The 27535-nt window shown below is 46.4% G+C and overlaps 1 non-coding gene and 1 pseudogene across 1 annotated transcript; one reads left to right on the top strand and one right to left on the bottom strand.

Annotated features, from left to right (window-relative positions):
• The first annotated feature begins 293 nt into the window (after window positions 1–293).
• Window positions 294–9628, top strand: LOC121825633 (ubiquitin-conjugating enzyme E2 C-like; annotated as a pseudogene).
• Window positions 9629–19847: 10219 nt separating this feature from the next.
• On the bottom strand, window positions 19848–20009 carry LOC121827040 (U1 spliceosomal RNA). Its single transcript, XR_006069184.1, has one exon. It is a non-coding gene; the product is annotated as a U1 spliceosomal RNA (small nuclear RNA).
• Between the last annotated feature and the right edge of the window lie 7526 nt (window positions 20010–27535).

Raw genomic sequence — 27535 nt, 5'->3', positions numbered from 1 at the left:
CTTATAATAAAAGCTCAGAGCCAGATATCAGCTGAGAGATCAGAGAAGCAGAACAGCCAGCCACTAGCTTACCTCTACGAAATGCTCAGCCTCAAGAGAGCAAGTTCCTGTTTCCTCACACCTTACAAACCTTTCTGTGTCCTGCCATATTACTTCCTGGGATTAAGGTGTGTGTCACCACTGCCTGCTTCTGTTTTTCTCATGCAGCCCAGGGTGGCCTTGAACTCACAGAGATCCAGATGAATCTCTGCCTCCCAAGCGATGGGATTAAAGGTGTGCGCCACCACTGCCTGACCTCTATGTCTAATTTAGTGGCTGGCTCTGTCCTCTGATCCCCAGGTAAGGTTTATTGGGGTACACAATATATCACCACATTGGCCCAGCAGGGGCACCACCTGGAGCCCTGTGGGCAGGAGGCTACAGTAGGACCTGATGACCCTCATGATGTCTGGTGACAAAGGTATTTCTGCCTTCCCTGAATCAGACAACATATTCAAATGGGGAGTGACCATCCATGGAGCAGCTGGCACAGTATATGAAAACCTGAGGCATAAACTCTCCCTTACAACACACCCACAGTGAAATTCCTCACACCCCGTTACCACCACAACATGGACACCCAGGGCAACATCTGCCTGGACATCCCCAAGGGTAAGTGGTCCCCACTATATGACATCAGGACCACCTTGCTGTCTATACAGAGCCTGCTAGGAGAACCCAATGTCAATAGCCCTTTAAACACACATGCTCCTGAGCCCCAGAAACACCCCCCCCTGTAGATGTAACCAACCGTCTTATTAAATAAGAAACACAGAAACAATGTAAAAGAGAAAGCCGAGAGGTCAGAGCTCAGAGCTAAAATCTCACCCTTCCTCCTGCTGTCCCAGCTTCGCCAAAAGAGACCTACCTCCTGTCGGTTCGTATTTTTAAAGTATGTTGTTCTGCCTTCTCATTGGTTGTAAACCCAAACACATGACTGCCTCGTCACTGTCTGAATGTACAGCCCCCTAGGTCTTAAAGGCATATGTCTCCAATGCTGGCTGTATCCCTGAACGCACAGAGATCTTATGGGATTAAAGGCGTGTGCTGCCACCGCCACACTCTTGCTATGGCTCTAATAGCTCTGACCCTGAACACACAGATATCTATGGGATTAAAGGCGTGTGCCACCACCGCCACACTCTTGCTATGGCTCTAATAGCTCTGACCCCCAGACAACTTTATTTATTAACATACAATCAAATTAATATTTCAGTACAAATCAAAATAATATTTCAATACAATTAGATTATCACCACATTTCCCCTTTTCTATTTTAATAAAAAGAAAAAAAGCAAAAGGTTATGACTAACAAAAGAAAAACTATATACAAAAGTACAATAACTATATACAATATATACAAGTAATAAATACCTAAACAGGTATTTGACGAATCAGAGAAAATAATTCCATTTTCTATCCTATTTTGGTAAATCCAAGATGTATCTAATGTACTTTCTATCCTAATTAATTTTCAACTATAACTAACTAATCTTCAACCATAACTAACTAATCTTCAACTCCCTCAGAGACCCATGAAGGGAATAATATTAGCTAACAAAAATAAAAACAGGAAGTGCATGAAAGCAACTTCCAAAAAATTTTTTGAGTTGACAGAAACAGCCAGCTGCCTGGGCAGTCACCTGAGGTTTCTCCGCAGTGTTGGGGCATCATCTTCAGCCTATAGGCTTAGTGTATCTGACAGACTCATTTGTGAAGTAGGATGTACACAAGGTCAACAGTTCAACCTCACATTGGGTGAGAGCAGTCCACGTACCAGAAACACCTGAATTCCACTAGTGTCCTGTCATGATTCAGGATTTTAAATTCTGGAAATTGTTGACAGTTTTTTAATTCAGCTGTCCATTCTTCTTGGCTGTGTATATATGGCTTCATCTCAGCATCCCCTTCTTCTCCACATCCCTCTATTAAATGCCAGTCTACTTTTGAGAGGCATGAGCTTTCAGCTGCTGTTCCATTGTACAACAGAATCCATCGGCCCTCTGCCTGTTAAGCTGCCTTCGAAGAAAAGGGCACCGTACCTTTTCCGGATGCGAAGGCCACTTCAGGGATGGGGCCATATTGTCCTGGCCTCAGAAGATGCCTTTTGATAAAGCCATAACCACACTTGTTTTGGCAAGAATCAGTAGTCCCTTGTTTCGTGATCTGTCTGTCCATTTTGTCCTGTTGATTCGAGGATACTTTGTTGTCCAGTGGCTAACTTTTGCCAGAATGAAAGTTGACTCCATATGCAGTTTCTTCAATGCCCATATTTTCTCTAAAGTAGATTGGTACTGCCAGGAGCTGACATGTCTCAAAAAAGAAAAATTTTCTAAGTTATTAAAACATTTTAAATGCCATATTCTGTAGATCTCTGAAGGGTTTGAAGATGACCTGTCTAAAACATCTCTGCTCAATTTTTAAAACATATCTAATATGACTACAAGTTCTATTGTAATGTCTAACTACTAACTTTCATTTCTTTATATCCTAATAGTTGATAATAATAGCATTCAAGGATCAGAAATTTGCATTACATTGTTAAATGGATGGAATAAATACAATTAGAAATATACATATAGCATTTTCTAACAATATCAGTTTCAAATTTGTGTACAATATAAAACAATTCAATCCAATGTAAAGTATTTAAAACTAGTAATTGTCTTTCTCTTTTCTTTCTTTTTTTTTTTTTTTCTTTCCTTCTTTCTTTCTTTCTTTCTTTCTTTCTTTTTTTTTTTTTTTTTTTTTTTTTTTTTTTTTTTTTTTTTTTTTTTTAAACAAGAACCTTAAATCTAATCTCCTTTGCTTAGCCTTTTTCCTAACCCTTGACAATAACTTGTAACCAACCCCCCTAAATACTGAAAATTATCCCAGACCCAGAACCCATTAAAAAGACCAAAAAACCACCCGCCCCACACCACCTCTTTGGGAATGTGGGCGTCGTATTCTTAAAATTGCTTCCTGCTGGGTATGGGCGAAGTTTTCTTTATCCTGAAAGAAAAATTTTAGGTTAATTGTCAAATTCTAGGAGAGGTAACTATATCCTTCATTATCCAGTCTGTGTATAATGCCAAAGTTGAGGGTTTATCTCAAGTCCTTATTCAAGTAGTCTTTGAGACTGGATCATCTCAGCTAGTCATCTCAAATTTGTTCTGAGCACCTTGTAGTTCAAAGCTGATCTATGGATGATGTTTGTCAGCTTAATGATATTATTATTGTCCACGTGGAATTGTTGTTGTTGTGGGGCCCCATCTTCTTTCTGGAGACTTCAGTTGATGTTAGGCCTGGCCGTGATTTCCTGCAGAAAACTGATAAGAGACTCGAACACAAAAACATATATATGCAGCTAGCCTTTTTTCTAGAATTAGTTAGTACTCTATGTGACCATTCATATCTTAACAAAGTTTAAAATGTATATATATATATTAATCTTGTAAATTTTGATATAAAATTTATACTTTGAGAAAAGTTTAAAGAATCAGAATAGAATCAAAGAGTTGAGATTAGTAATAGAATAGTCCCTTAATTAATTTTGCTTTTGTCCTGTACCATAGCAGAAATGGCTCTTATTCTGGCATGATACAGGGAGTTTGCATTTTCCTTTTAACAACATGCTTGATTTTAAAGAAGGAGAGAGCCATTCTCCAACTCCAAAGTCAGCTTTAAATTTTAATTGAACTGGGACTGTTAGAAGACCAATAGTGTTAAATCTTTAGAGAAAAGCAGAAACAAACATTTAGGAAGACATAAAAATTTTTTTAGATAATATATACCCATACACCGTTTCACTCTGTTTCTTGGGATAGATGATTTGTCCCTTTTCTTCAGTTGTCTCATTTGTCCAGTGTTCTTCAGATTCCTTAACCTTCATTCTCCTAAAAGACAAAAACAAAAACCTTTCCCCAAGACTAATTTTGGGGATGTTCTTTTTTGGCAAGTTATTATCTGATGAAATGAAAAGGCATGTTTTATTGATACAAGTTAGTTTAAATTGGATGTTCATGCTGGTTGATGAACTATCACCTCCTCTAATTAAGAGGTCTCTCTTGTTCAAATCGAACCTTTATCAATTTTGATGGTACCCACAGCTTATCTTCTCCTGTAGAAACAAAAGCAAAACCACGTCCCCAATGTAATACATACCCTGGTTTCCATTCTGAGGTCAGCACATCCTTAAAGTATATAGGCTGATTTAATTCTGTAGTTTTTTCTATTATCCAATGTCTCTCTGCAGCTGTTGTTCCTTTCTCATTGGCATTCAGAAAATTCAAAGTTAGAAGAGCATTATGCAGTCTATTTCTGGGGGGTTTTGTTACCCATTTCTGTTTATTTAACATATCCTTTAGAGTTCTGTTTGATCTTTCTATAACTGCTTGACCTGTAGGATTATGTGGTATGCCTGTAATATGCTTTATATTGTAATAAGCAAAAAACTGTTTCATTTTAACAGAGACATATGATGGAGCATTGTCAGTTTTGATTTGTGCAGGTATACCCATGATGGCCATAACTTCTAGCAAATGAGTGATTACAGAATCAGCTTTTTCAGAACTCAAAGCAGTTGCCCATTGAAATCCTGAATAAGTATCGATAGTGTGGTGTACATATTTCAATTTTCCAAATTCTGCAAAGTGAAACACGTCCATCTGCCAGATTTCATTTCTCTGAGTACCCTTTGGGTTACATCCTGCTGGTAATGGCGTCTGATTGTAGAAGGAACAAGTAGGACATTTCTTTATTATTTCTTTGGCTTGTTGCCAGGTTATGGAAAAATCCTTTTTTAAACCTTTACTATTAACGTGATGTTTTTTATGAAATTCTGAGGCCTCCAGCACATTTCCTATCAATAATTTATCAATCTCTTCATTGCCTTGTGCTAGAGGGCCTGGCAGACCAGTATGGGATCGAATGTGAGTTATATATAAAGGATGATTCCTTTTCCTGATTGTATCTTGTAATTGAATAAATAGTGAAGTTAATTCTGAAGCATCAGGGATAAATTCTGCAGTCTCAATATGTAACACCACTCTTTCAGCATACTGAGAGTCAGTTACTATGTTGAGAGGTTCTGAAAAATCCATTAATACCAACAGAATAGCATACAATTCTGATTTTTGAACTGAATTATACGGACTTTGAACCACTTTACTTAAATTTTCTGATTTGTAACCTGCCTTTCCTTCTTTGTTGGCATCTGTATAAAATGTACGAACTCCAGATATGGGTTTTTGCCGTACAATTCGAGGCAAGATCCAATCAGCTCTCTTTATAAGATCAATTCTATTGCTTTTGGGATATTTGCTGTTAATTTCTCCCAAAAAATTACTGCAAGCTCTTTGCCAAGGTTCACTTTCTGTCCATAATTTTTCAATGTCCTCCTTAGTTAATGGTACGACAATTTCTGCTGGGTCTATGCCTGCTAATTGACGAAGTCTCATTTTTCCTTTGTAAATCAAGTCAGAGATTTTTTCCACATAAGTTTTTAATTTTTTATTTGGTTTATTTGGTAAAAATATCCATTCCAATATAATATCTTCCCTCTGCATTAATATTCCAGTAGGAGAACGCCTAGAAGGTAAGATAACCAAAATGCAATCCAGCTTTGGATCAATACGATTCACGTGTCCTTCATGCACTTTCTTTTCTACCAAGGCTAATTCTTTCTCAGCTTCAGGTGATAATTCTCTTGGACTATTTAAGTCCTTGTCACCTTCTAAGGTTTTGAACAAATTAGTCAGTTCATCATTTTTTACCCCAACAATAGTTCGTAGATGAGAAATATCTCCAAATAATCTTTGAAAGTCATTAAGAGTCTGTAGTCTATCTCTCCGAATTTGCACCTTTTGGGGTCTAATTTTTTGTAGCTCTATTTTATATCCTAAATAATTAATAGAATCTCCTCTTTGTATCTTTTCAGGAGCAATTTGTAATCCCCAGTGAGGCAAAATTTTCTTTACTTCTTCAAACATTATTTCTAAAGTATCTGCATTTGAGTCAGCTAGTAAAATATCGTCCATATAATGATAAATTATAGATTTAGGAAATTTTTTACGTATCACTTCCAATGGCTGTTGTACAAAATATTGGCACAGAGTTGGGCTATTCAACATTCCCTGTGGGAGGACCCTCCATTGAAATCTTTTAACCGGTTGAGAATTATTATAAGTAGGCACTGTAAAAGCAAATCTTTCTCTGTCTTTTTCTTGTAAGGGTATTGAAAAGAAACAGTCTTTTAAATCAATAACTATGAGAGGCCATCCTTTTGGTAACAGAGTAGGCAAAGGCATCCCAGATTGTAGAGAACCCATTGGCTGAATTACTTTGTTAATTGCCCTAAGGTCTGTTACCATTCTCCATTTACCAGATTTCTTTTTAATAACAAATACAGGAGAATTCCAAGGGCTGGTTGATTCTTCAATATGCTGAGCATTTAACTGTTCTTCTACCAGCTCTTCTAAAGCCTGGAGTTTCTCTGTTGTTAAAGGCCATTGCTGGACCCATACAGGCTTGTCTGTTAACCATTTTAAAGGTAGAGCTGTTGGTGTCTTTGGAAGATCATCAGTTATTGTGCCCTGTTCTTGTATAATATGGATGGCTGGTGACCACTCATTAGAACAATATCTTCTAATATTTCTCTCAGTAACATGTGCTAGTTTATGATTTGTTTCTGAGATTGGAGGGATGTTAATCTGAGTATTCCATTGTTGCAACAAGTCTCGACCCCACAGGTTCATAGTTATGTTAGCCACATATGGTTTTAATTTTCCTCTCTGTCCTTCTGGACCTATACATTCGAGCCATCTTGCACTCTGTTTCACCTGAGATAATGTCCCAATTCCTAACAGTTGAACGTTTACCTCCTGAAGAGGCCAAGTTGGATGCCAAAATTCTGGTGCAATTATGGTAACGTCCGCACCTGTGTCTACCAGACCAGACAACAAAACACCATTTATTTTTATCGTTAATTTTGGTCTTTGTTCATTAATAGAAGTTTGCCAAAAAATTTTCTTTATGTTTTCTCCTGAATTTTCTATTCTCTCTGTTTCATCATTCTGACCAGCATGATTTATTCCAATAGGCATTTGGTTATTTAATCGCTCTCCAGAGCAGGCATTTCCTCTATGGCTGCCGGAAAGGTTTGAACTGGATTTGCACTGGGGGCCTGCCTGAGGCCCCTCTGGGAGTTTCCCGAAGACTGAGGCAAAGGATTACCCTGTCTGTCCTTTGTTGATCTACATTCGTTGGTCCAGTGTTTTCCCTTACCACACCTTCTGCATACTCCAGAAGGAAGGGGCATTCTGTTGCCATTGTTCCTTGAAGAAACATTGTTTCTGGAAATGACCTGTCTACAGTCCCTTTTCAAATGTCCTTGCTTTCCACATCCAAAACATCTAACACTCCTCAAACCTTTTGAAATTACTTCTCCTACCCATGTATCATCATGCTCATCAGCTTCAACATTAATTGTTTCTCTAATCCAATCTTCCATAGGTGCAGATCTTGCCCTTAATGGCCTGATTATTCTTTTGCATGCTGCATTCGAATTCTCAAAGGCCAAAGATTCAATTATTGCCTTACCAGCTTCTGAATCCGAGACCGTTCTCTTTACTGCTGAAGCCAGTCTTTGTAAAAAATCTGTAAAAGACTCTTTTGGGCCTTGCTTCACCTTTGTAAATGACTCAGATTTTTTTCCTGGTTCCTCAACTTTGTCCCATGCATTCAAGGCTGCCGTTCGACATAAAATTAGGGTTTGGACATCATATAAACATTGTGCTTGTGCTGAAGCATATTGGCCTTCGCCCATAAGCTGATCCTGGCAAACTTGTACTCCTTTATCCCTCCACTGTTTTTCTATGTTTTTAGCCTCCTCCTTAAACCAAGTCAGAAATTGAAGTCTCTGGCTGGGTTCCAGAACACCTTGTGCGAGGTCCCGCCAGTCCTGTGGTACTATCCTATTATATGTTGACCAAGTGTTTAACATTTGCTTTACATATGGGGAATGCATGCCATAAGATACTATTGCCTCCTTAAACCTTTTTAAATCCAACATTTCAATTGGAGCCCAAGTATTTTGTGTAGCCATTTGATCAGGCATCTGCTGTACGGTTACAGGATAAATTAAGGGTGACTGTGTGAAAACAGGCTTTCTTTCTGCAACCTTATGATCCCGACTTGAAACAACTTCACTGTTAATTTCTTCTGTCTGAATTTTTACAGGTTTAACAAGTTCTTCTAACGCTGTTATCCTGGCACTTAAATGGACTATCTTTTTAAATATTAAAATGTGGATTATTATAGTGATGAGGTGCATAATTCCACCAATACTAATATTATATAGTTGTTCCATTGCCAGACTGCCTAAAATTTCGAACAAAAACCAATTTTCTTCCAATGCACACATAAAACCCATTTGTTTTTTAATGTGGAAAAAAATTCTCTTTTAGATAGTTTCCTTTAAAATATCTGATATATTATGACTTACCAAATCTGCGTAGAACAGTAGAAATCCGAGGGGATTTTCAAAGCAGCCACCTAGTGTCCCAGGTGTAAATCCAGAGAGAGAGAGAGAGAGAGAGAGAGAGAGAGAGAGAGAGAGAGAGAGGGAGAGAGAAAAGAGAGAACGCACAAGAAAGCGTAGCCGGCTAAAGCTTAAATGCAGCCACGTGTTCCCTCTTGTGCCGAGTCAAGGCTTGGGTCTGGCTTCCTTAAGCTCCGACCACGTGCGTTGGCTTTACTGGCAGGGCAGGTCTGAGTTGTTTGTAGCACCGGCTTTAGGCAAGCTGCTCACAGACCTAGGCCCGGGCTAGAAGTTGCTACCTGGACTAGGACGCCAGCAGCTTGGACTAACAAGCCGATCGCCGCCGGCCGCCGTGTGCCGCCGCTGCCGCCGCCGCCGCCGCGGGCCGCCTGCCGCCCTTGCGGGAAAGCGGACCTGCCGCCAAGCCAAGCAGTTTTTAATGGATTCTTGTCACGTTGGGCGCCAGATGTAGATGTAACCAACCGTCTTATTAAATAAGAAACACAGAAACAATGTAAAAGAGAAAGCCGAGAGGTCAGAGCTCAGAGCTAAAATCTCACCCTTCCTCCTGCTGTCCCAGCTTCGCCAAAAGAGACCTACCTCCTGTCGGTTCGTATTTTTAAAGTATGTTGTTCTGCCTTCTCATTGGTTGTAAACCCAAACACATGACTGCCTCGTCACTGTCTGAATGTACAGCCCCCTAGGTCTTAAAGGCATATGTCTCCAATGCTGGCTGTATCCCTGAACGCACAGAGATCTTATGGGATTAAAGGCGTGTGCTGCCACCGCCACACTCTTGCTATGGCTCTAATAGCTCTGACCCTGAACACACAGATATCTATGGGATTAAAGGCGTGTGCCACCACCGCCACACTCTTGCTATGGCTCTAATAGCTCTGACCCCCAGACAACTTTATTTATTAACATACAATCAAATTAATATTTCAGTACAAATCAAAATAATATTTCAATACAATTAGATTATCACCACACCCCCCCCCCCCCGCAGCATCTAAGAAGGACCTATAAGGAACCTATTCAAAGCAGGTCTCCAGCCAAGAGCCGTGATGCAAGCTGTCCAGCCTCTCTTTTGTGTCTGTCCTTTCCTTGATTTCTAGGCTGTAATGTCATTTTTAAAAATTAAGTCTACTTGAGCCCTTACAATGCATATTCAATAAATGCACATCGATTGTTTTCTGTATATAAAAAAGAGCAGGTGGTTAATCATGCACCAGTGCATGGACAGGTCTCTGGGATGGCTGAGGCAGATAAGGAATAGGCTCTGAGTCTCTGAAGTGGTGAAGGGCTGGGAACAGGGAGAGCAAGAGCTGGAAGAAACATTTTGTATTTACTCATTTTGTTTTGTTTTGAAACAAGGTCTTGCTCTGCAGTCCAGGCTGGGCTTGAATCCACAGCCCTTCTGCCTTTGGTACATAACAAAGGCAGGTATGATGATAGGTATGAGCTGGATTTCAGAGTAGAGCTGGCACTTCAGGTTGGGTAAATGTGGAGGGTCTAGGCCATAATAGTGGGTTTGAGGCTGGCACCGGGGGGAACCAGAAGGTCCTGGGGGCTACTTTGTGCATGGTACACTAAGGTGGACCATGAGCTGAGCCCAGGCAGGTGTGGAGCCAGCTTCTCCAGATGAACATCCAAGTGGTTGGATGGAGGCCCCGGGCACTTACGTCAAGGGCATCCACCAGGAAAAGCCTTGCTCACCCAGTAATTGGCAGGTTTCACAGTAGATATTGAGCATGGAGCAGAGTTGAGTTCCTAGAGAGGGTATGTTGAGTTCCATATCAGTCATGACATCTTGGAAGTAGGGGCTCAGTGCCAACAACTCATGGTATAGGTGACCTCGGGATGTCATAGACGCAGGCAGAGCAGGCTGGGGAGCCGGTGATTGGGAGAGTGGTACAGGATGATGGTAGTAATGGAATCTTTCCTTCCTCCCATTTCATGTATGAGTGTGGTGTGTATGTGTGTATGTGCATGACTGCAGGTGTTAGACATGTGGGGAGTGTACCTGTGTGCGTATGCATGTGACAGCCTGAGGTCGATGTTGGGGATATCCTGAGGCTGGACCTCTCAGTCAAACCCAGAGCTAGTCTATGGCTAGTCTCACTAACTTGCTTTTCCTGGAGAGCCCCTGTCTTGCTCTTCTGGGGCTGGAATTACAGGTGGGCCATCATACCCACTTGGCATTTTTTAGTGGTCCTCAAGTTGTGAGGCAAACATTTAACCACTGGGCAGTCTCTCTCCTGTTCCCAGGGGTAGCATCTTGCCGGCAGTATCTGGACACACTGAAGAAGAACTGACCAAGCAGCTATAGTCAACATCCAGCGCTGTATCTGTCCTTAGTTTCTCCTCTGGGCAGCTGGAGGGGGCGGCTATGGGACCCCCCCCATTGCAGTTATCACACAGTCCCACCAGGTGGCGTCTGTGTGCTGATGGAAAAGCCAGCACCCTATAGGTCCCAGGGGCTGTGGAGGTGGGTCTCTCCACAGCATCCAGGTTCTGTGGATTCTCCCAGTCACAACACATGTTGAGAGGATGGGGGTGGAGGATGGGGAGGTTGGGAGGAGAGGGTGGGGGAAGTGGGAGTGGGGGTGGGAAGGGGGGTGAGGTTTGTCAAGTTGGAGCTCTGGGGAGTCAGTGTTATCAAATTTACTTGGATCCCCAGGTAAGTTCAGGGACTGAGGGAAGCCCTGCTGAGCTCCCAGGACTACACTGCCTGTAAGTACTTGGGGCAGCCATTTGTGGTTTTAACCAACAGTTCTTTGGAAGATATCAGAGGTAAGAATGTTATGTCCTGAGAAACCAAGATTCCCAGGCTTGGGAGATGGCTCAGTGGGTAAGGCACTTGCAAGTGTGAGGACCTAAGTTCCAACCCCAGAACCCACAGGAAAGTCATGTGTGGTAGCACACATCTATAATTCACATCTGTAGTCCCAGTGTTCTTACAACAGGACGGGACACAGAGATGGGAGGAAGCCTGGAAGTCACAGGCCAGCTGTGTGCACAGGGGCAAACACCCAAAGGAGAGACTGTGTCTGAACACAAAAGGTGGGAGGTAAGGCTCGACACCCAGCGTTGGCCTCTGAGCTCCATATACGCATTATGTGTGTTCTGTGACATGTGTATTCTGGATTCACACGCATGTACACATCATGCACAAAAATAAAGATGTAATAAATAATAATCAGTCAATTAAAAAAAAGAAATCACGCTCTCCTCTGGGAGTAAAAAACTTAGTCTGGCTGTGGAACTCAGGATTTTTGTGTGTGTGTGTGTGTGTGTGTGTGTGTGTGTGTGTGTGTGTGTGTGTGTTTTAATTATAAATATTTGTTTTGAGACAGGGTCTTGTAGCTGGAGTTTTCTCCAGTCCCACTGGGGGCTGCAGCCACTCAGACCCAAGTGAACACACAGAGACTTTGCCATGGCAGGCTTCTTGTTATCTAGTTCTTATACCTTAAATTAACCCATTTCTATTAATCTATAAGTTGCCACGTGGTTTGTGGCTTACCCTTTACATCTTACTTCTCATAGTGGCAGTGGCTGGCAACCTCTCCTGACTCAGTCTTCCACTTCCCAGAATTCTCTTCTCTGTTTATCCTGCCTATACTATACTTCCTGCCTGGCTACTGGACAATCAGTGCTTTACTTATCAATCAATCAGAGCAACACATCCACAGCATACAGAGCAACATCACCCATCAGGGTCTTACTATGTAGCCCTGGCTGGCCTAGAGCTCACTTTGTAGACCAGGCTGGCCTCAAACTTACTGGACTCTGCCTGCACCTGCCTTCTGGGTGCTGGGATTAAGGGTGTGCCCCACCATAACCAGCATATGGGGTGGTGGCAGCCTGTGTGTGTCATGGCACATGATGAGATATCAGAGGACAACTTTTGGGAGTCAGTTCTCTACTTCCACGTGGGTTCCAGGGATCAAACTCAAGTCGTTAGGCTTGGTGGCAGGCACCTTTACCCTCTGATCTGTTTCACTGATCCTGGATTCAGAATATTTGACCCAGAATTCTCACCTGCTAGAATGGACAGTCTGCCAAGCCAGAAACACACACCTTTATTTGAGGAGTTGTTTTGATTCCCAGCCCCTACATGTCACTATCCCAGGGTCAAAAGTACCCCGTCATGGCCCGGAACCTAGACCCTAAGTGTTCTAGAGTCCAGAGAGCAAAACTCAGAGTTTCTGGCCCTAGAACCAACAAGGCTTTAACCATAAGATCTGGGAATCTGCACCCTAGTTCCTAGGAACTGAATCCAGACCCTAGAGCTCTCTTGTACAAGTTGAATATGCAATGTCCCCATGGGCAGATATGTGTTTGAACATGTTGTCACCAGTTGCAATGCCATTTTAGAACCATGACCTAACTAGCAGAAGTGAGTAAATGGGGGTAAACTTTTTAAAATTTTTTTATTAGATGTATTCATTTATTTTATGTGAGTGTCTTGCCTATATGTATGTATATGCATCCCATGTGTGCACGGTACCTGCAGAGCTCAGAAAGGGGGAACAGATCTCCTGGAACTGGAGTTAGGGATGGTTGTAAACCACCATGTGGGTGCGTGAAACCAAACCCCAGTCCTCTGCAAGAGCAGCTGGTGCTCTTAACCACGGACTCATCTCTCCAGCCCTAGCTGGGGGTGAACCTGGAAGGTGATACTCATTCTGTCTCCTGCCTGAGATCTCTGCTTCCTGATTCATGAGGATGTGAACAAGCTGTTCCACTCACTCCTGATACCACAGCCCAAGATGCACCAGCTTCCACGCCCTTCCTGGCATAATGGCCTGTGTCCCCACACTGTGAGTTCACATGAGCCTTCCCTTTCTGAAGATGTTTCTGTCAGAAGTTTGTTACAGTGACAAGAAAAGAACATATACCTTAGGTTGCCCTTTTCAATGACCCAGCCATCCTGTCCCATACCTATAGGCTGTCCTACCCCAGGTAGGGTGATATAAAATAGGCCTTTGGAATTAAGGAATGTGGCTCCAAGCATCACCCTCCTCAGAAGCCTCTAGCCCTTCCCTGGAAGTCTGCAGGGTGGACACTGACACTGAGGTCCTGGGAGACAGGTGTGCAGATCTGTAGGATCGTGTAAAGTGCAGCATGGCAAATCCAGGCACCACATCTGTCCTCAAAGCATGTAGGCTATGGAACGTGGGGACTGTAGGTGAGATGCCACCAGGTGTGGTACATGTGCCTGTAATCCGGCCTTTGCGGGACTGAGGCCAGTCTGTGGCATATAATGAGTTCAAGTTTAACGCAGGGCTTAGCCTAGAGGCCAGTCTAAGGGAAATGGCTCAGGTCGATTCAGCATGACAGGGATGCATGGGGAGGTACACTGATCAGGACATCTCACATCACCAGTCTCTGTTTGAACCTGTCACACAAGCTGCCGTCTGTGAGTGTGACCTTCAGCCATCGCAGTGACAGGGTATCGGTGCATGAGTGTGGACAGTCACAACTGCATCCTACAGTCACCTACAGTCACCCAGCTGCCACTGATAGAGTGTTCGAGGAGGGGTAGAGGATGGGTGTTGTGGGGCTGGGATCCTGAGACAGTTAAGTCTTTGGAGATCTTGGTGACTCTCTTCATATTAGCCATTTAATCCTCACTACAGCCCTAGAGTTATGTCTTCATATATATATATATATAATTTTCCCCCCTTGAGACACGGTTTCTCTGTGTAGCCCAGGCTGTCTTGGGTCTACTCACTCTGTAGACCAGGCTGGCCTCTGCCTCCTGAGTGCTGGGATTAAAGGCATTTGCCACTCCCCCCCCCCCCCCCCGACTTGTTATCATTTTGATTCCTCAGTAAAGACGCTGAGGTCTTTGTGGCTCAGTAGGTAGAGTGTTTGCCTGGTGTCACGAGTGTGTTCTATTAGGAGCATCGATGAGGACTGGCCAGATGGCTCAGCAGGTAAAGGTGCTCGCTGCCAAGTTTGCAAGCCTGACTTGGATGCCCAGACCCTGCATGGTGGAAAGGGAGAACCATTTTCTGCAGTTTGTCTTCTGACCTCCACATGCACACATGGCATGTGCCACCTCTGCATTCTCACCTTGCAGGAGCACGCTCACATGCACACACACACAGACACACACACACAGACACGCATACATGAAAATGTGAAAACTAAAGAAAAAATTAACATAGATGGACAGGTTTGCGTCTTCCCACAGTGTCAGGATTTATTGACTGACCAATAAATCCACAGACTCCATTGATTTGTTTGGCTGTAATTTGTTGCACAGTCCTGATTTCCATTGATACCTGGCCATTCATTTTTCCTCCCTTGAACTTGCTAGAGAGCCAAGAGTGACCTCGAACTTATCCTTCTGCCTCTACCTCCGAGTGCCGGGATTACAGGTGTGCACCACCATACCCAGTTCACACAGTACTGGGAATGGAGCCCAGCCAGGGCTCCACACACGCTAGGCAAGCTTTCTGCCAGCCGAGCTGTGCCTCACAGCCCCCGAGACGGGGTTTTACTCCAATCTCAATGACTAGTGTTAACTCTCAGACCACACATCAACACTTCATCTAATGATTTTCATATACGCAGGCTACAGAATGGCTGAGAGTTCAAGGACCGTAGAGTTCAGAGAAGATGCTCAAAGGCCGGAGACAGAGCGCTGGCCCGGGTCCAGAGGAAGTTTCTGAAGGGATCAGAGAAGTCTTCGCGCCCACACATGCAGAGCCGCTCAGGCTCAGGGCTGTCAGGTTAAAGGGTTGGTTTGCAGTGGGCTGAGTGTCATGTCAGGAGGAACCGCACTCAGGCTGGAGACAGAGGCACATGCCCCTCTCTGGGGCAATTTTCCTGAATGTGGCCTGTGTCAGGTGACCAGGTCACTCGTCAGGTTTTGGTCTTGGGGTGCACCTCTTCTAGTCCCAGGTAAGGGAGTTCCATCTGGTCTGGTCTGGGTTGATAAACTCACACGTATGCTGTTTTTGAGTTAATGTGGTATATTTTCAAGTGTCATTATTTATCAGCATAAATTATTTATCAGTGTGTGCCTCCTATTGTGTGAGCAGCCTCCTGCTGTGTGGGCAGGTGATAGTTGTTTACTTGTGCAAACAAGATTCGGAGTCATTCTTTCTTGGCACTTACATCCAAAATGGAGTAACTCAAGCCAAGGCTGTTGCTTTAGAATATGGAATCATTCTAAGCATGGTGCACAGTCTGCCAGCTGATACTTAGCTGAACATAGAGCAGCCCAGCTCAGGCCCAGCCTGTTTTCTTCTAGCATGCATGAGTCTGAGTCCATTTGTTTCCATTCTTAGCACCATAAAACAAAAGAATAAATAAGTAGAGAAAGAAATAAAAAAGAAAGCTAAGGTCCAGAGCGGTGATCCAAGGTCACATAGTCACATAGTAATGAGTGACCACACAGGAATTTGAACCCAGGCCATCTGCTCCAAGGTCTTTATCTTCGTTTCTTCTCTTCTTTCATTTGTTTTTTTAACTTTTTCTTCTCTTGAGACAGGGTCTCATGGAACTCACGCTAGCCTGGAATTCACTAAGTCATTTGATGTTAAAACTCAAGCACAGGGCCTGAGAGATGGTCCAGTTGTCCAGCACTGACTACTCTTCTAGAGGATCAGGATTTGTTTCCCAGCACCCACATGGTGGCCTCCATGGGCAATGTATGGCTGTGGGACACCACTATACATGCAAACAAAGCATCCATGTACATAAAATAAAACAAATATCAATTAGCTGGTGTGGTGGCTCACACCTTTAATCCCAGCACTCAGAAGGCAGAGGAAGGTGGATCTCTGTGAGTTCAAGACCAGCCTGGTCTACAGAGTGAGTTCCAGGAAATCTCACTACACAGTGAGCCCCTGACTCCAAGAAACAAAACAGGAGAACAGACGCAAGTGCATCATAGGCCTGGGAAAGTGGCTCAGTCAGCGAAGTGACTGTTGCGGCAGTATGAGGACCTAAGTTCCGTTTCAGTGTCCACGTCAAGCCCGGTGTGGTGGCATGCACTTGTAGGCCTAGGGCCAGAAGGGAGAGACAAAGACGATCCCAGGGGCTCACTGGCAGATAGTCTAGCTACTTGGTGAACTTCAGGTTCAGAGAGAGACCCTGACTCAAAAAAAGAAGGTGAATAGTGATTGAGAAAGACACCTATGTTATTCTGTGGCCTACACACACATGTGCATGAATGTGTGAACACACAAATGCACAACTAAACCCTTCAGTTGATGGCACAAGCTGACCAGAACTCATGGAGCTTCTTTTTCTCCTCTTTTTCTGTTTGCTTGCTTGTTTGTTTTCCAGACAGGGTTTCTCTGTGTGGCCCTGGTTATTCTAGAACTCACTCTGTAGACCAGGCTGGCCTTGAACTCAGAGATCCACCTGTCTGTGCCTCCTGACCTAGGTGACTTTTTACAGGCTTACATTATCCCTCTTACTATTCAGGCTGTTTGGCTTGGTTTGGGACATGGTTGTTGATACCAAATCAGCCAGGGTTCCTGCATAGTCACTTGTACAAACGATGGATGAGTCATGGCCATGGTTTCAGGTGTAGATCCAGCTGTGGCTACAGCTGCAAGCCTGGCTCAGCTTCAGGTGTCTTCACCATGGTCTTGGGGTGTGTTTGGAGTCCTTCAGATATGTCATCTTGAAATCTGGGCAGAAGGATGCAAGCCTGTAACCTCAGTTCTTTGGAGGCCGAGGCAGGAGGATTTCAAGTTCAAGAAGAGATTGAGCTACATTGTGAGACTACGTCTCAAAGAATCAGCATACATGGACACACACACACACACACACACACACACACACACACCATCTTAAAACTGGTCATGTGCCCAGATGGTCTGAATTATGGGCACACATTTAGGCTTGTGTTTTACAAAGTGATGAGTGGTCCCATCAGAACATGAACAGGCATTTCAGGGGACTGGGAACTGGGGTGGCCTCACCAGGAGACATTGGGATTCTAGGGAAGGGTTCAATTTTCCCTCGATCAGAATCCAGGGAGCTTGGAGAGAGCACAGCAGAGCTGGATCCTGGTGCCTGGCCTCATCTCTGACCTGCGTCTGTATCTGGGCTCCCAGGCTTCCTGGCACTGGATCCTCAGCAGCCAGCAGCCAGCAGGGCTGTCAGCGGTGAATGAAGTAGGTCTGTATGCATCAGCAGAAAAAGAAGGCCAGGCCTGGAGAACAAGGCAGCTGTGGTCAGCACAGCCTGCCTAGGGAAAAGGGCAGCACTCAGTCAGAGAGTACCAGCTGCGTGGGAAGACAGCTGGATTCCATTATTTAAAAATCAGGGGAGAGGCTGCAAGATGGCTCACCGGGGTAAAGATACGGGCTGTTGAGCCTGACTCCCTGAGTTTGAGCCCTGGGGACCTAAATGGTGGAAGGCAAGAACTGACTGACTCCCGCAAGGTGTCCTCGGACTTCCATGCGAGCACTGTTGCACATGGCCTGCCCAAGTCCCTGAGCCAAGCAGCTCGAAACACAGTATGTCCTGTGAGGACTTAGCTTGCCACATCAAGCATCCTTGAGAGTAGCTTGTGTGCATGCATGTATGCACATGTGCATGTGTGCCTGTGCGTGTGTACATGCATGTGTGTGTATGTGTGCATGTATACTGTGCTTTCCAGCAAGAGGCATTCGTTTTTCATACTTATGGGTAGCTGAAGTCAACATGAGCAGGGAACTTTGTTTGTTCTAGAAACCTCCCTCCCTCCCTTTCTCTGTGTCCCTCTTAATGATGGCAATGCCCAGGGCCTCACACGTGCCAGGCAAATGATCTACTGCTGAGCCACATCCCCAGCCCCTCCTCACGAGTGAATTCTAGGCCACTTCTTTACAGCTGAACCATAGCCCTAGTTCTTGCTCTTTTGAGATGGGGTCTTCCTGGAATCTCAGGCATGTGGCACCAGGCCTGGACAGCTTTGTGTATTTTTTTTTTAAGATTTATTTATTCATTATGTACACAGAAGAGGGTCTCATTACAGATGGTTGTGAGCCACCATGTGGGTGCTGGGAATTGAACTCAGGACCTCCGGAAGAGCAGTCGGTGCTCTTAACCTCTGAGCCATCTCTCCAACCCAAGCTTTGTGTATTTTGTATCAAGATGTAATACAGCATTTTGACATGAATTAGCATATTAGCAGAGGGTCAGTCCCTGAGTCTCGAATACTTAGGATGGGTCTAACTTGAGCCAAATGCAAAAAAACAAACAAATAAACAAACCAATGTTGAGCTGGGCATGGTGGTGCACACCTTTAATCCCAGCACTCAGGAGGCAAAACCAGGAAGATCTCTGTGAGTTCAAGGCCAGCCTGGTCTACATAGAGAGTTCCAGGCCAGACAGGGTTACATGGTAAGACCTTGTCTCAAAAAAATTCTGACATATAAATCTTACTATATAAAATCTATTTATCTCCACAAAGAAATCACAGTTTTAGTATAATCTACACATAACTTTATGGTGCTTGGTATCAAAATTGACATTTCATTTTTCCAAAATTGATATTTATTAATCATGATGGATCACTAAAGCAAGAAGGCTTTGTGTGTGTGGGTGGGGTGGGGGGTGTTGTGCCCACATAAGAATCAGGGCTTGTATTCCAAGACCTTTGGATGTGCAGGACTTGGTTGTTGTTGTTGTTGTTTTTTCAAGCAGGTCTGTAGCCCAGGCTGTTTGGAATTCACAATGGCTCAGACTCGTTTCACACTTAGCCATCCTGCTGCCTCAGCCTCCCAAGTGCTATTAGGGTGTGAGTTTTTCTGTCAGGCTCCCGGGTGCACATTTCAGCTTGAATCGATTCTGTTTATTTGTTTGGTTTGTTTCCCTCTTTGGTTTTGAGACAGGGTTTCTCTGTGTAACCCTGGCTGTCCTAGAACTCACTCCATAGCCCAGGCTGGCCTTGAACTCACAGAGATCTTCCTGCCTCTGCCTCCTGAGTGCTGGGATTAAAGGCATGTGCCACCACCACCCGGCTAATTGTCATTGTTTAGAGACTATTTTTCATTACACATATTGACATGAGTGCAGTGAAGCACAGTTGTAAGCCACTATACATGCTGGGCTTCGAACCCAAGACCTCTGGGAAAGCAGCATGCTCTTAACTGCTGAGCCACCTCTCCAGCTCCGGTGGCTTTTAGCTGTGATTTAAGACATGTTGCCTTTTCATGCCTTGGTTTCCCTCCATATAAAATGGTGATTGGGGATGATTTGAGGGGAGGTGGGGAAGCAGAATCTGTGATCAGAATCTGAATTGTCTTTCTTTTTTGTTTCGTTTTTTAAGGGAGAGTGAGAATGCAGCTTCCCACTGCCATGAATCATGCCATCGAGTTTCCTAAATTTGGGAAGATAGCCGCACCAGCCCACCCTGAGTGCAGTGGCTGAGCCTCATCCTGGGAAAACCACCTCCATGATCATGGAATCTCCCCTGCCAGGTAAGTATATAACAGGAATTTTCTTTCTTTTTCTTTTTTGTTTTTATTTTTGTTTTGTTTTGTTTTTTAAGACAGGGTTTCTCTATGTAGCCCTGGCCATCCCGGAACATGCTCTGTTGTCCAGGCTGGCCTCAAACTCAGATATTTGCCAGTCTCTCCCTCCCAAATGCTGAAAAATATGAATTTTCAATTTGAAAATTGTATGAATTTTCAATTAAAAATGGTGATAATCCAGACATGGTGATGCATATCTTTAGTCTCAACACTGAAGAGCCAGAGACAGGCAGACCTCTGTGAGCTTCAGACCAGTGTGGTCTACACAGCAAATTCCAGAGTTACATAGTGAGATGCTGTCTCAAAAAATAATAGCAATAAGATCAAATATTTACTACATGCGAAGCATTGTCATCATGGCCTGTAACTCCGTATGGAGCCCCAGTCTAAAGAGTCTCCCTGCCTCAGCCTCTCAAGTCCCAGGATTACAATCATGAGCCACCACACTGAGTTCTCGTTGAAAGACTGCCACAAATATGTGGTGTGTTGGTGTTGTCCTCCACCTTTACAGAGGAAGAAGTGAGTGGTCAGAGAGGCAACAGGACACAGCTTGGGTCAGGGCTCCCAGCTCCGGAGTGCCACTCAAAGCTAAGGATGATGATGACGATGACGACAACGACGATGATGATAAATACTATATCCCAGAATTTGGGAGACAGACAGGAGGATCTCTCTGAGTTTAAGGCCAGCTTGGTCTATAGAGCGAGATCCAAACCGGATAGTGTTACATAGTGAAATCATGTCTCAAAAACAGAAAATAAATAAATAAATAAATAAAAATAACGATAATGCTGAGAAACCCCAGATTCTCTACAAACACGCTTTCACTTTTCTTTTATCTTGCTTTCACTTTTCTTTTATCATCTCCATGATTGAGATAAAGCCCCTTAATTCCAAGGTTACCTGAAAATCTCAAGTGCCAAAGCCTGGGCTATTCTGTTAAGTACCACGGCCAGCGCCCGAGCACTCTGAGTCTGCGCAAAGCTCTGCACAGCTTGGACAGAATCGTTCTTCTCCAAAAGCCACAGTGAATTTTGGGTGCAAGCAACTACCTTGCTCTGAGTGTGGCCCTGGGCAGTGATTTAGCGCCTTCGAACTTCAATTGGCTTCTCTATAAAATTGGGATAATAAAAAGACCTGCCTCCAGGGTGACTGTGAGGAATATATTACATAATGTGAATACATTATATATAAAAGCACTTACCATTTAACCCATAAAGCCTGGCCTATTTGTAAGTCTGTGAGCAGTACCAAGGCGTGCACACACCACCACCAAAACCACCAACACCACCACCGTCGCCAGAGAGGTGGTTCAAAGCTTGTGGACCTGCCCATTGGAAGACAACTTGTAGTAGTCAATTCTCTGTGGATCCTGGGGAATCGAACTCCGGTCGCCAGGCTTAGCAATGGGTGCTTTAACGCCGAGCCATCTCACCGGCTTTAATTTTAAAATGGACTTACTTAATTTTAGGCGTTTTATGCATCCCTCATCTATCACTATGAACTTCTTGATGCTCCTGCCTCCACCTCCAGAGTGCTGGGATTGTAGGCAAGTGCTGGGAACCAAATCCAGGGATTTTTACATCCTGGGCAAGACTCTACCAACGGAGCGAGCTACACCTCCAGCCTCTCGCGTAAGACCTTATACATCACTGTCAGGCTCTGCTGTTGCTGGCAGGTGGAGTCGATTGCACTGGAGGGTTTTGAGTGAAGCAGGGACATGACTCGAATTATAAAAACAGTCCGGGGGCGGCCTGATCCTCAGCAGGTCTGCTCGCTTCTCCAGGCCCTGGTGGCCCCTGTGACCCTTGAGCAGAGTTGGTGCATATGGCCACAGGCCTTGTGCCTGGCTTGCTGATGATGGCCAGCCAACAGCGCCACCGGATGAGTGGCATGTCGTGGGAACTGGGCAGCTCGCCTGTGTTCTGCATCTGCCCGTCCTAGAAGGAAGGGTTCAAGATGTAAAAATACTGTCAGGCGGGCTGGGTGCCCAGGAGGCCCCGCCACCCTAGCGAGCTCTGAGTGCGGGTCTCCGGGCTGCAGCCTCGGCATCTCCAGGAGCACCCAGCAGGTGGCGCCGCGGCGCCGGCTCTAGGCGGGCGCGCCCACGTGGATTCCTCGGCAGCCCGCGGGCTACGGCTCACCGCGCTGTCACTTAGCACCACCATCCGGGGCCCCTCGGGCGGTGGCGACACACACAGCCGGAAGTCGGGTTTCTCAGCGCCCCCGTTTTCCAAGAAAGCTGTGATTAAGCGGCGGCCCTAGAAACCCACAAACGCAGCTGTTGAGTCTGAGTGAACCGGGAGCGCAGAGGAGGGAACCAGAATAGCTGGGTGGATTGGGAGGCCATCAGCCGGGTTTGCGTCCTCGCGCGGCTTTCACGCCGAGAACCCGAGCCATGCGCGTAACTTCGGCGGCTTCGGGTCCCTCTCCTTCACAGAGCTGGGAGGGATGGCTGACTTTGTTGGGGTCGTCTGCCCTATTCTGCTTTTAGAACCAGTTTGCCCTGACCACTGGCACAGTCGGCCCACACGGACCTTGTCCTAAGCGGCCAGGGTCCTACCCAGAGAAACCCCACAGTGGCCAATCCACTATCACAGAGCCGGGGCAGCCGCCAGGAGTCACTCAGCCGTGGGAAATCCAGAGCATCAAGGTCTGAGGTTAGGTGTGAAGCCTGTTAGGACTGGGTCTTCTTCCCCGAGGGCACGCTCCAGGAACCGGATGGGACCCACGAGCCCCCCAGGATCTAGGAAGGCTGGGACTCTTGCCTGCCAGGCACCGGGAGGAAGCTGGGTACGCGTCACCTGGCCCTCAGCACCCTCCCCAAGCCGTCCAGGGACGTGTAGGGTACTGGTCGGTCCAGACTGAGCAGGTGTCATCCTGTTGAAATGGTTGGGGTGGAGATTAGAGACAGATGGAGGAACAGAGGAAGGGAAGAGGGATCCATGTGAGGAGGAGAGGAAAAGTTAGAGATGAAGAGGCACATGAAGAGGAAGAGGAAATGACAGAATTACAGTGAGGAGGAGGAAGGTGTGGGGAAAGGAGAGAGAGGAAGAGAAGGAGGAGGAGGAGAGTGGGTGGGAGGGGAGGGAAGGAGAGAGCTTATTTGAGGATATTAGGACCGGAAAAGGGCCTTTGAGTACCGAGAAGTGGATTGATTGTGTTCAGTAGACCAAAGGGGCAAGGTGAGGAAGCTGACACCCGAAGAACGTTCTAGAAAAGAGGAGCAGGCCTCATAGCTGCTGAGGAGGGAGAAGCTTTTGGCTAGAACTTCTGGGGGCCTGGGAAGGGTTGGTTTGGGAGCCTGGGTCCTGAGTGGAGACTGCCTTTGTGGCTTAAGGAGGGGACCTGGGACTTGAACTCCTGAGTTTGGGAAGGAGAACTGGAGGACTAAAGGCCTGGCCGACAGGAGTGACTGGACAGGAGTGGGAGGGGACACTGGGTGGGGGGATGAGGAGATCCAGGGGAGCTGCAGTGGGAGGGGACACTGGGTGGGGGGATGAGGAGATCCAGGGGAGCTGGAGTGGGAGGGGACACTGGGTGGGGATGAGGAGATCCAGGGGAGCTGGAGTGGGAGGGGACCCTGGGTGGGGGGATGAGGAGATCCAGGGGAGCTGGAGTGGGAGGGGTCACTGGGTGTCTGGATGAGGAGATCCAGGGGAGCTGGAGTGGGAGGGGACACTGGGTGTCTGGATGAGGAGATCCAGGGGAGCTGGAGTGGAGGGGTCACTGGATGTCTGGATGAGGAGATCCAGGGGAGCTGGAGTGGGAGGGGACACTGGGTGTCTGGATGAGGAGATCCAGGGGAGCTGAACTCTCCAAGGGATGACATCTGCCTCCTTCCCAGCCCCCAGGACCTCCTACACCGGAGCTGCTGGGAGAGCTGGGGAGGCAGGGCAAGGCTGGGTTTTCCAGACAGGGAAAGGCAAGGGCCGGGGAGGATTCTCAGCACCGTCTCCCCTGCTTCCTAATCACCCTCTTCTCCTCCAGAACCTCTGCTGTCAGTGAGCGGTAAAGGGTCATTGCCCTGGCTCGGCACTCAAGCAGGCTAATGAGGGCATATAGGAATACCCGGCAGGCCTTGACTTCCTGGGAGTGGTTAGTGGTCCTTCCAAGCCAGTGTTTCTCAAGCTGTGGGTGGAGACCCCTCTGTGGGCAAATGGCCCTTTCCACAGGAGTCACGTATCAGATATCCTGCATGTCAGAGATCTACATGACGGTTCATAATAGTAGCAAAATTGTAGTTATGAAGTAGTAATGAAAATAATTTCAGCCGGGCAGTGGTGGCGCACGCCTTTAATCCCAGCACTCAGGAGGCAGAGCCAGGTGGATCTTTGTGAGTTCGAGGCCAGCCTGGGCTACCAAGCGAGTTCCAGGAAAGGTGCAAAGCTACACAGAGAAACCCTGTCTCGAAAAACCAAAAAAAAAAAAAAAAAAAAAAAAAAAAAAAAAAAATAATAATAATAATAATAATAATTTCACGGTTGTGCTCACCACATGAGGAACTGTATTAAAGGGTCACAGCTTTAGCAAGGTTGAGAACCACGGCTCTAAGCTGAAGGAACATTATTCTGGAAATGGTGCTTGGGAAAGGTGGGTGATATAGATACCCTAAAGTGAAGCATTTTGTTTGCTCTTTTTGAGACAGGGTCTTGTTATATATCCCAGGCTGGCTTTGAACTCATGAAAGTCCAACAGCCTTCCTGTCTCAGCCTCCCAAATGCTAGGATTATAGGCCTGTGTTACCATACCTGGCAAAACTAAGGAGTTCGGCTCTGACTCTGAACGAGAAACCTGGGGCCCAAGGAGGCTTTTGTGCAGCCAACGGATAGATTTGGCTTTGGAATGATTTGGGATCAGAGATGACTGCTGGACTAGGGTCCCAGAGGGAGGCTTGTGGAGGGGTCCAGGCAGCTAAAGTCAGCATTAGACCAGAGCTGAAGCAGGAAAAGGAGGACGGGGATGTGGGTGGATACTCAGGAGTTGCCGGACCAAGAACTGGGAAGAGAGGCTGCTTAGCTTAGAAGCTGAGGCAGGCTGGATGTGAGCCGCTAGGGTTTATGTGGAAAAGGGGCCCAGAAAATTATAGAAAGCCAGGTCTAAAATTAGGACGCCAGACACAGGCTCAGAGGTTGGTAGGTGAGAAGAACAGAGCGTGAAGGAGGGGTCCACCCCAGCCCTGGGGCAGAAACAGCATTTAGGGGGAAGTGGGGGTTCCCAGGAAGTTGCTGATGGACTCAGGAGAGTGCACTGTGCCCCAGGGTTCCAGGGAGTTGGGGCCAGTTTTAAAAACCTTTGAAGTCTCATGTTCTCACATTCATGCCAGCTCTACATTCTTCTCCATCAGTGCACCCATGTGCGTTCTGTATGCTAAGACTTTCCAGTACTTAGCATGGACATTGTGTAAGCGGCCTTTCTGTGTTCCCTCCCCACGCCCACAGCGTGAAGACTGGAATTGAAAATGAAGCTCGGGTTGATCCTGGGCCCTTCCCAGGTCCTTCTTCAGGACCAGGGGCGCTCTCGGTTCCCTTTACAGGCAGCATGGCCGCCCCTCCCATACACATTGTTCTTGGCCACGTGCCTTTCTTCTCTCAAGACAGGGTTTCTCTGTGTAGCCCTGGCTGTCCTGGAACTCACTCTGTAGACCAGGCTGGCCTCGAATTCGGAGATCCGCCTGCCTCTGCCTCCCGAGTGCTGGATAAAAGGCGTGATCTGCCACTGCCGTCGCCGCCCCCCCCCCCCAACCTGGCCCCTTTCCTTTCTTGTAGGTCTTTTTGGGGAGAACCTCTTTGCCCTGGCTCTCATCCATCCTTCAACATCTTCTTCAGGCAGTATTGGCTACATAACTTGAAGAGCCGGGTGCAAAAAAAGAGAATGGTGGTGAGCTTGTTTCAAATGTATTAAGAACTTCAAGATGAGAGCTGGGGGTCGCTGTTGTGCTTGTAATCCCAGCACTTGAGGCAGCTGAGGCCAGGAAGATTGAGTTCAAGGCCATGCTGGGCTATGCTGGCAGGACCCTGTCTTTAAGAGAGAGAGAGAGAGAGAGAAGAAGAAGAAGGAGGAGGAGGAGGAGGAGGGAGGGAAGGAGAGAAGGAAGGAAGGAAGGAAAGAAAGGAAGGAAGGAAGGAAGGAAGGAAGGAAGGAAGGAAGGAAGGAAGGAAGGAAGGAAGGCAATAACAGAGGATGTTAAACCATTGTAAGCACAGGACACTGGGCTACTACACAGGTCATGGTGCCATAAAGAGAGTCCCGTCTTCAGCACACCTTGGAGTTCCCATCAGTCTCTGTTAGGAGTCCCCATAGGCTCTCAAGTCCCCCAGGACCAGCAGGACGCAGTGGCACCTAATCCTAGCACGTGAGAGGTAGAGGCAAAAGATCAGGAGTTCCACTCTGGCTTCCATGAGTCCCTGCTCAGAACACCAGAAAACAAAATGGGCCACCATCCTTCCTGCCTGTACTTCTCAGCCCAGACTACCCTGGCCACCATTTGTATCTACTTGTTCTCTAAGAACTGGGGCCCTGAGAGGGCAGGGACCTGGGCCTTTGGTCACATGTTCCCAACGTTCTGAGCCCATTAAGGCCAAGACAATGGCAAGCAGTGATACCCCTCCAGGCATGGGGGGCTCAGACTTTGCTGGGTCCCACTCTCCAGAGGAGACTTGCTCTCTTTGGGGAGTCCTCCCTATCAGGGTCTCCCACCTGGGAGCTCATGGAGCAGGCTCAGCCCCAAGGAGGTCTTCCAGGGTGTCTCCTAATGTTATGGACTCATTCAAGCCTTACTCACCCCAAGGTCCATGGCTAGGCACGGTGGCACGCTGCTAGGAGGGTGTGAGTCAAGACAGAAATCACCTGAGATCGTGACTCAGCAGCCTGGGTTTGGTCCCCTGAGGGGCGATGGGCAGTAGACACCATACTCCCTGACCTCAGGAAGTTGGTGGCTTCAGCTGGGCAAGGCTGCACAGAAGCACTTAACTTTAAACCCTCAATAATGGTGTCATTTGTTTTTGCACTGGGGGGAGGGGTGGCCTGAGTGTCCTGTGAAGTTCAGGGAGATCCTCCTGTCTCAGCTCCCCCCACTGTCGCTGCTTACACACTCGTCGTAGGCCATCACTGGGTGTGCGTCTCCGTTCTAGCCCTGTGCTTAGCGGGCCTGACTCCACCCATCGGCCTCAGCCTCAGCTTTTTTGGCCTCTGTCTGCTGGCTGCCTTGTACTAGGGGCGTGGCCAAAGTCCCTTCTTCCTATATCACAGACAAACCAGCTGTCCAACCTGTGGGGTGGATCCTGGGATTGGAGACCCAGGTCTGCCCCCTCTCCCCCTAGTCTGTACAGTCTCCCCTCTGTCTGGGTCACTTGCTAGCGGTCCACACTGTCCTCTTTTGGGTAGGGAAGGGAGAGCCTGCCGACATGCTACATCTTCCCTCCGGTCCAGCCTGGCCTAGGTCAGCCTTCTACCAAGACTGCTGCAGATCTTCCTCCTC

This window comes from Peromyscus maniculatus, chromosome 1 (assembly GCF_049852395.1).
Source record: "Peromyscus maniculatus bairdii isolate BWxNUB_F1_BW_parent chromosome 1, HU_Pman_BW_mat_3.1, whole genome shotgun sequence".
NCBI classification, from domain to species: domain Eukaryota; kingdom Metazoa; phylum Chordata; class Mammalia; order Rodentia; family Cricetidae; genus Peromyscus; species Peromyscus maniculatus.
The sequence above is the reverse complement of the archived record's forward strand: the minus strand, read 5'-3'. Positions and strand labels throughout refer to the sequence as shown.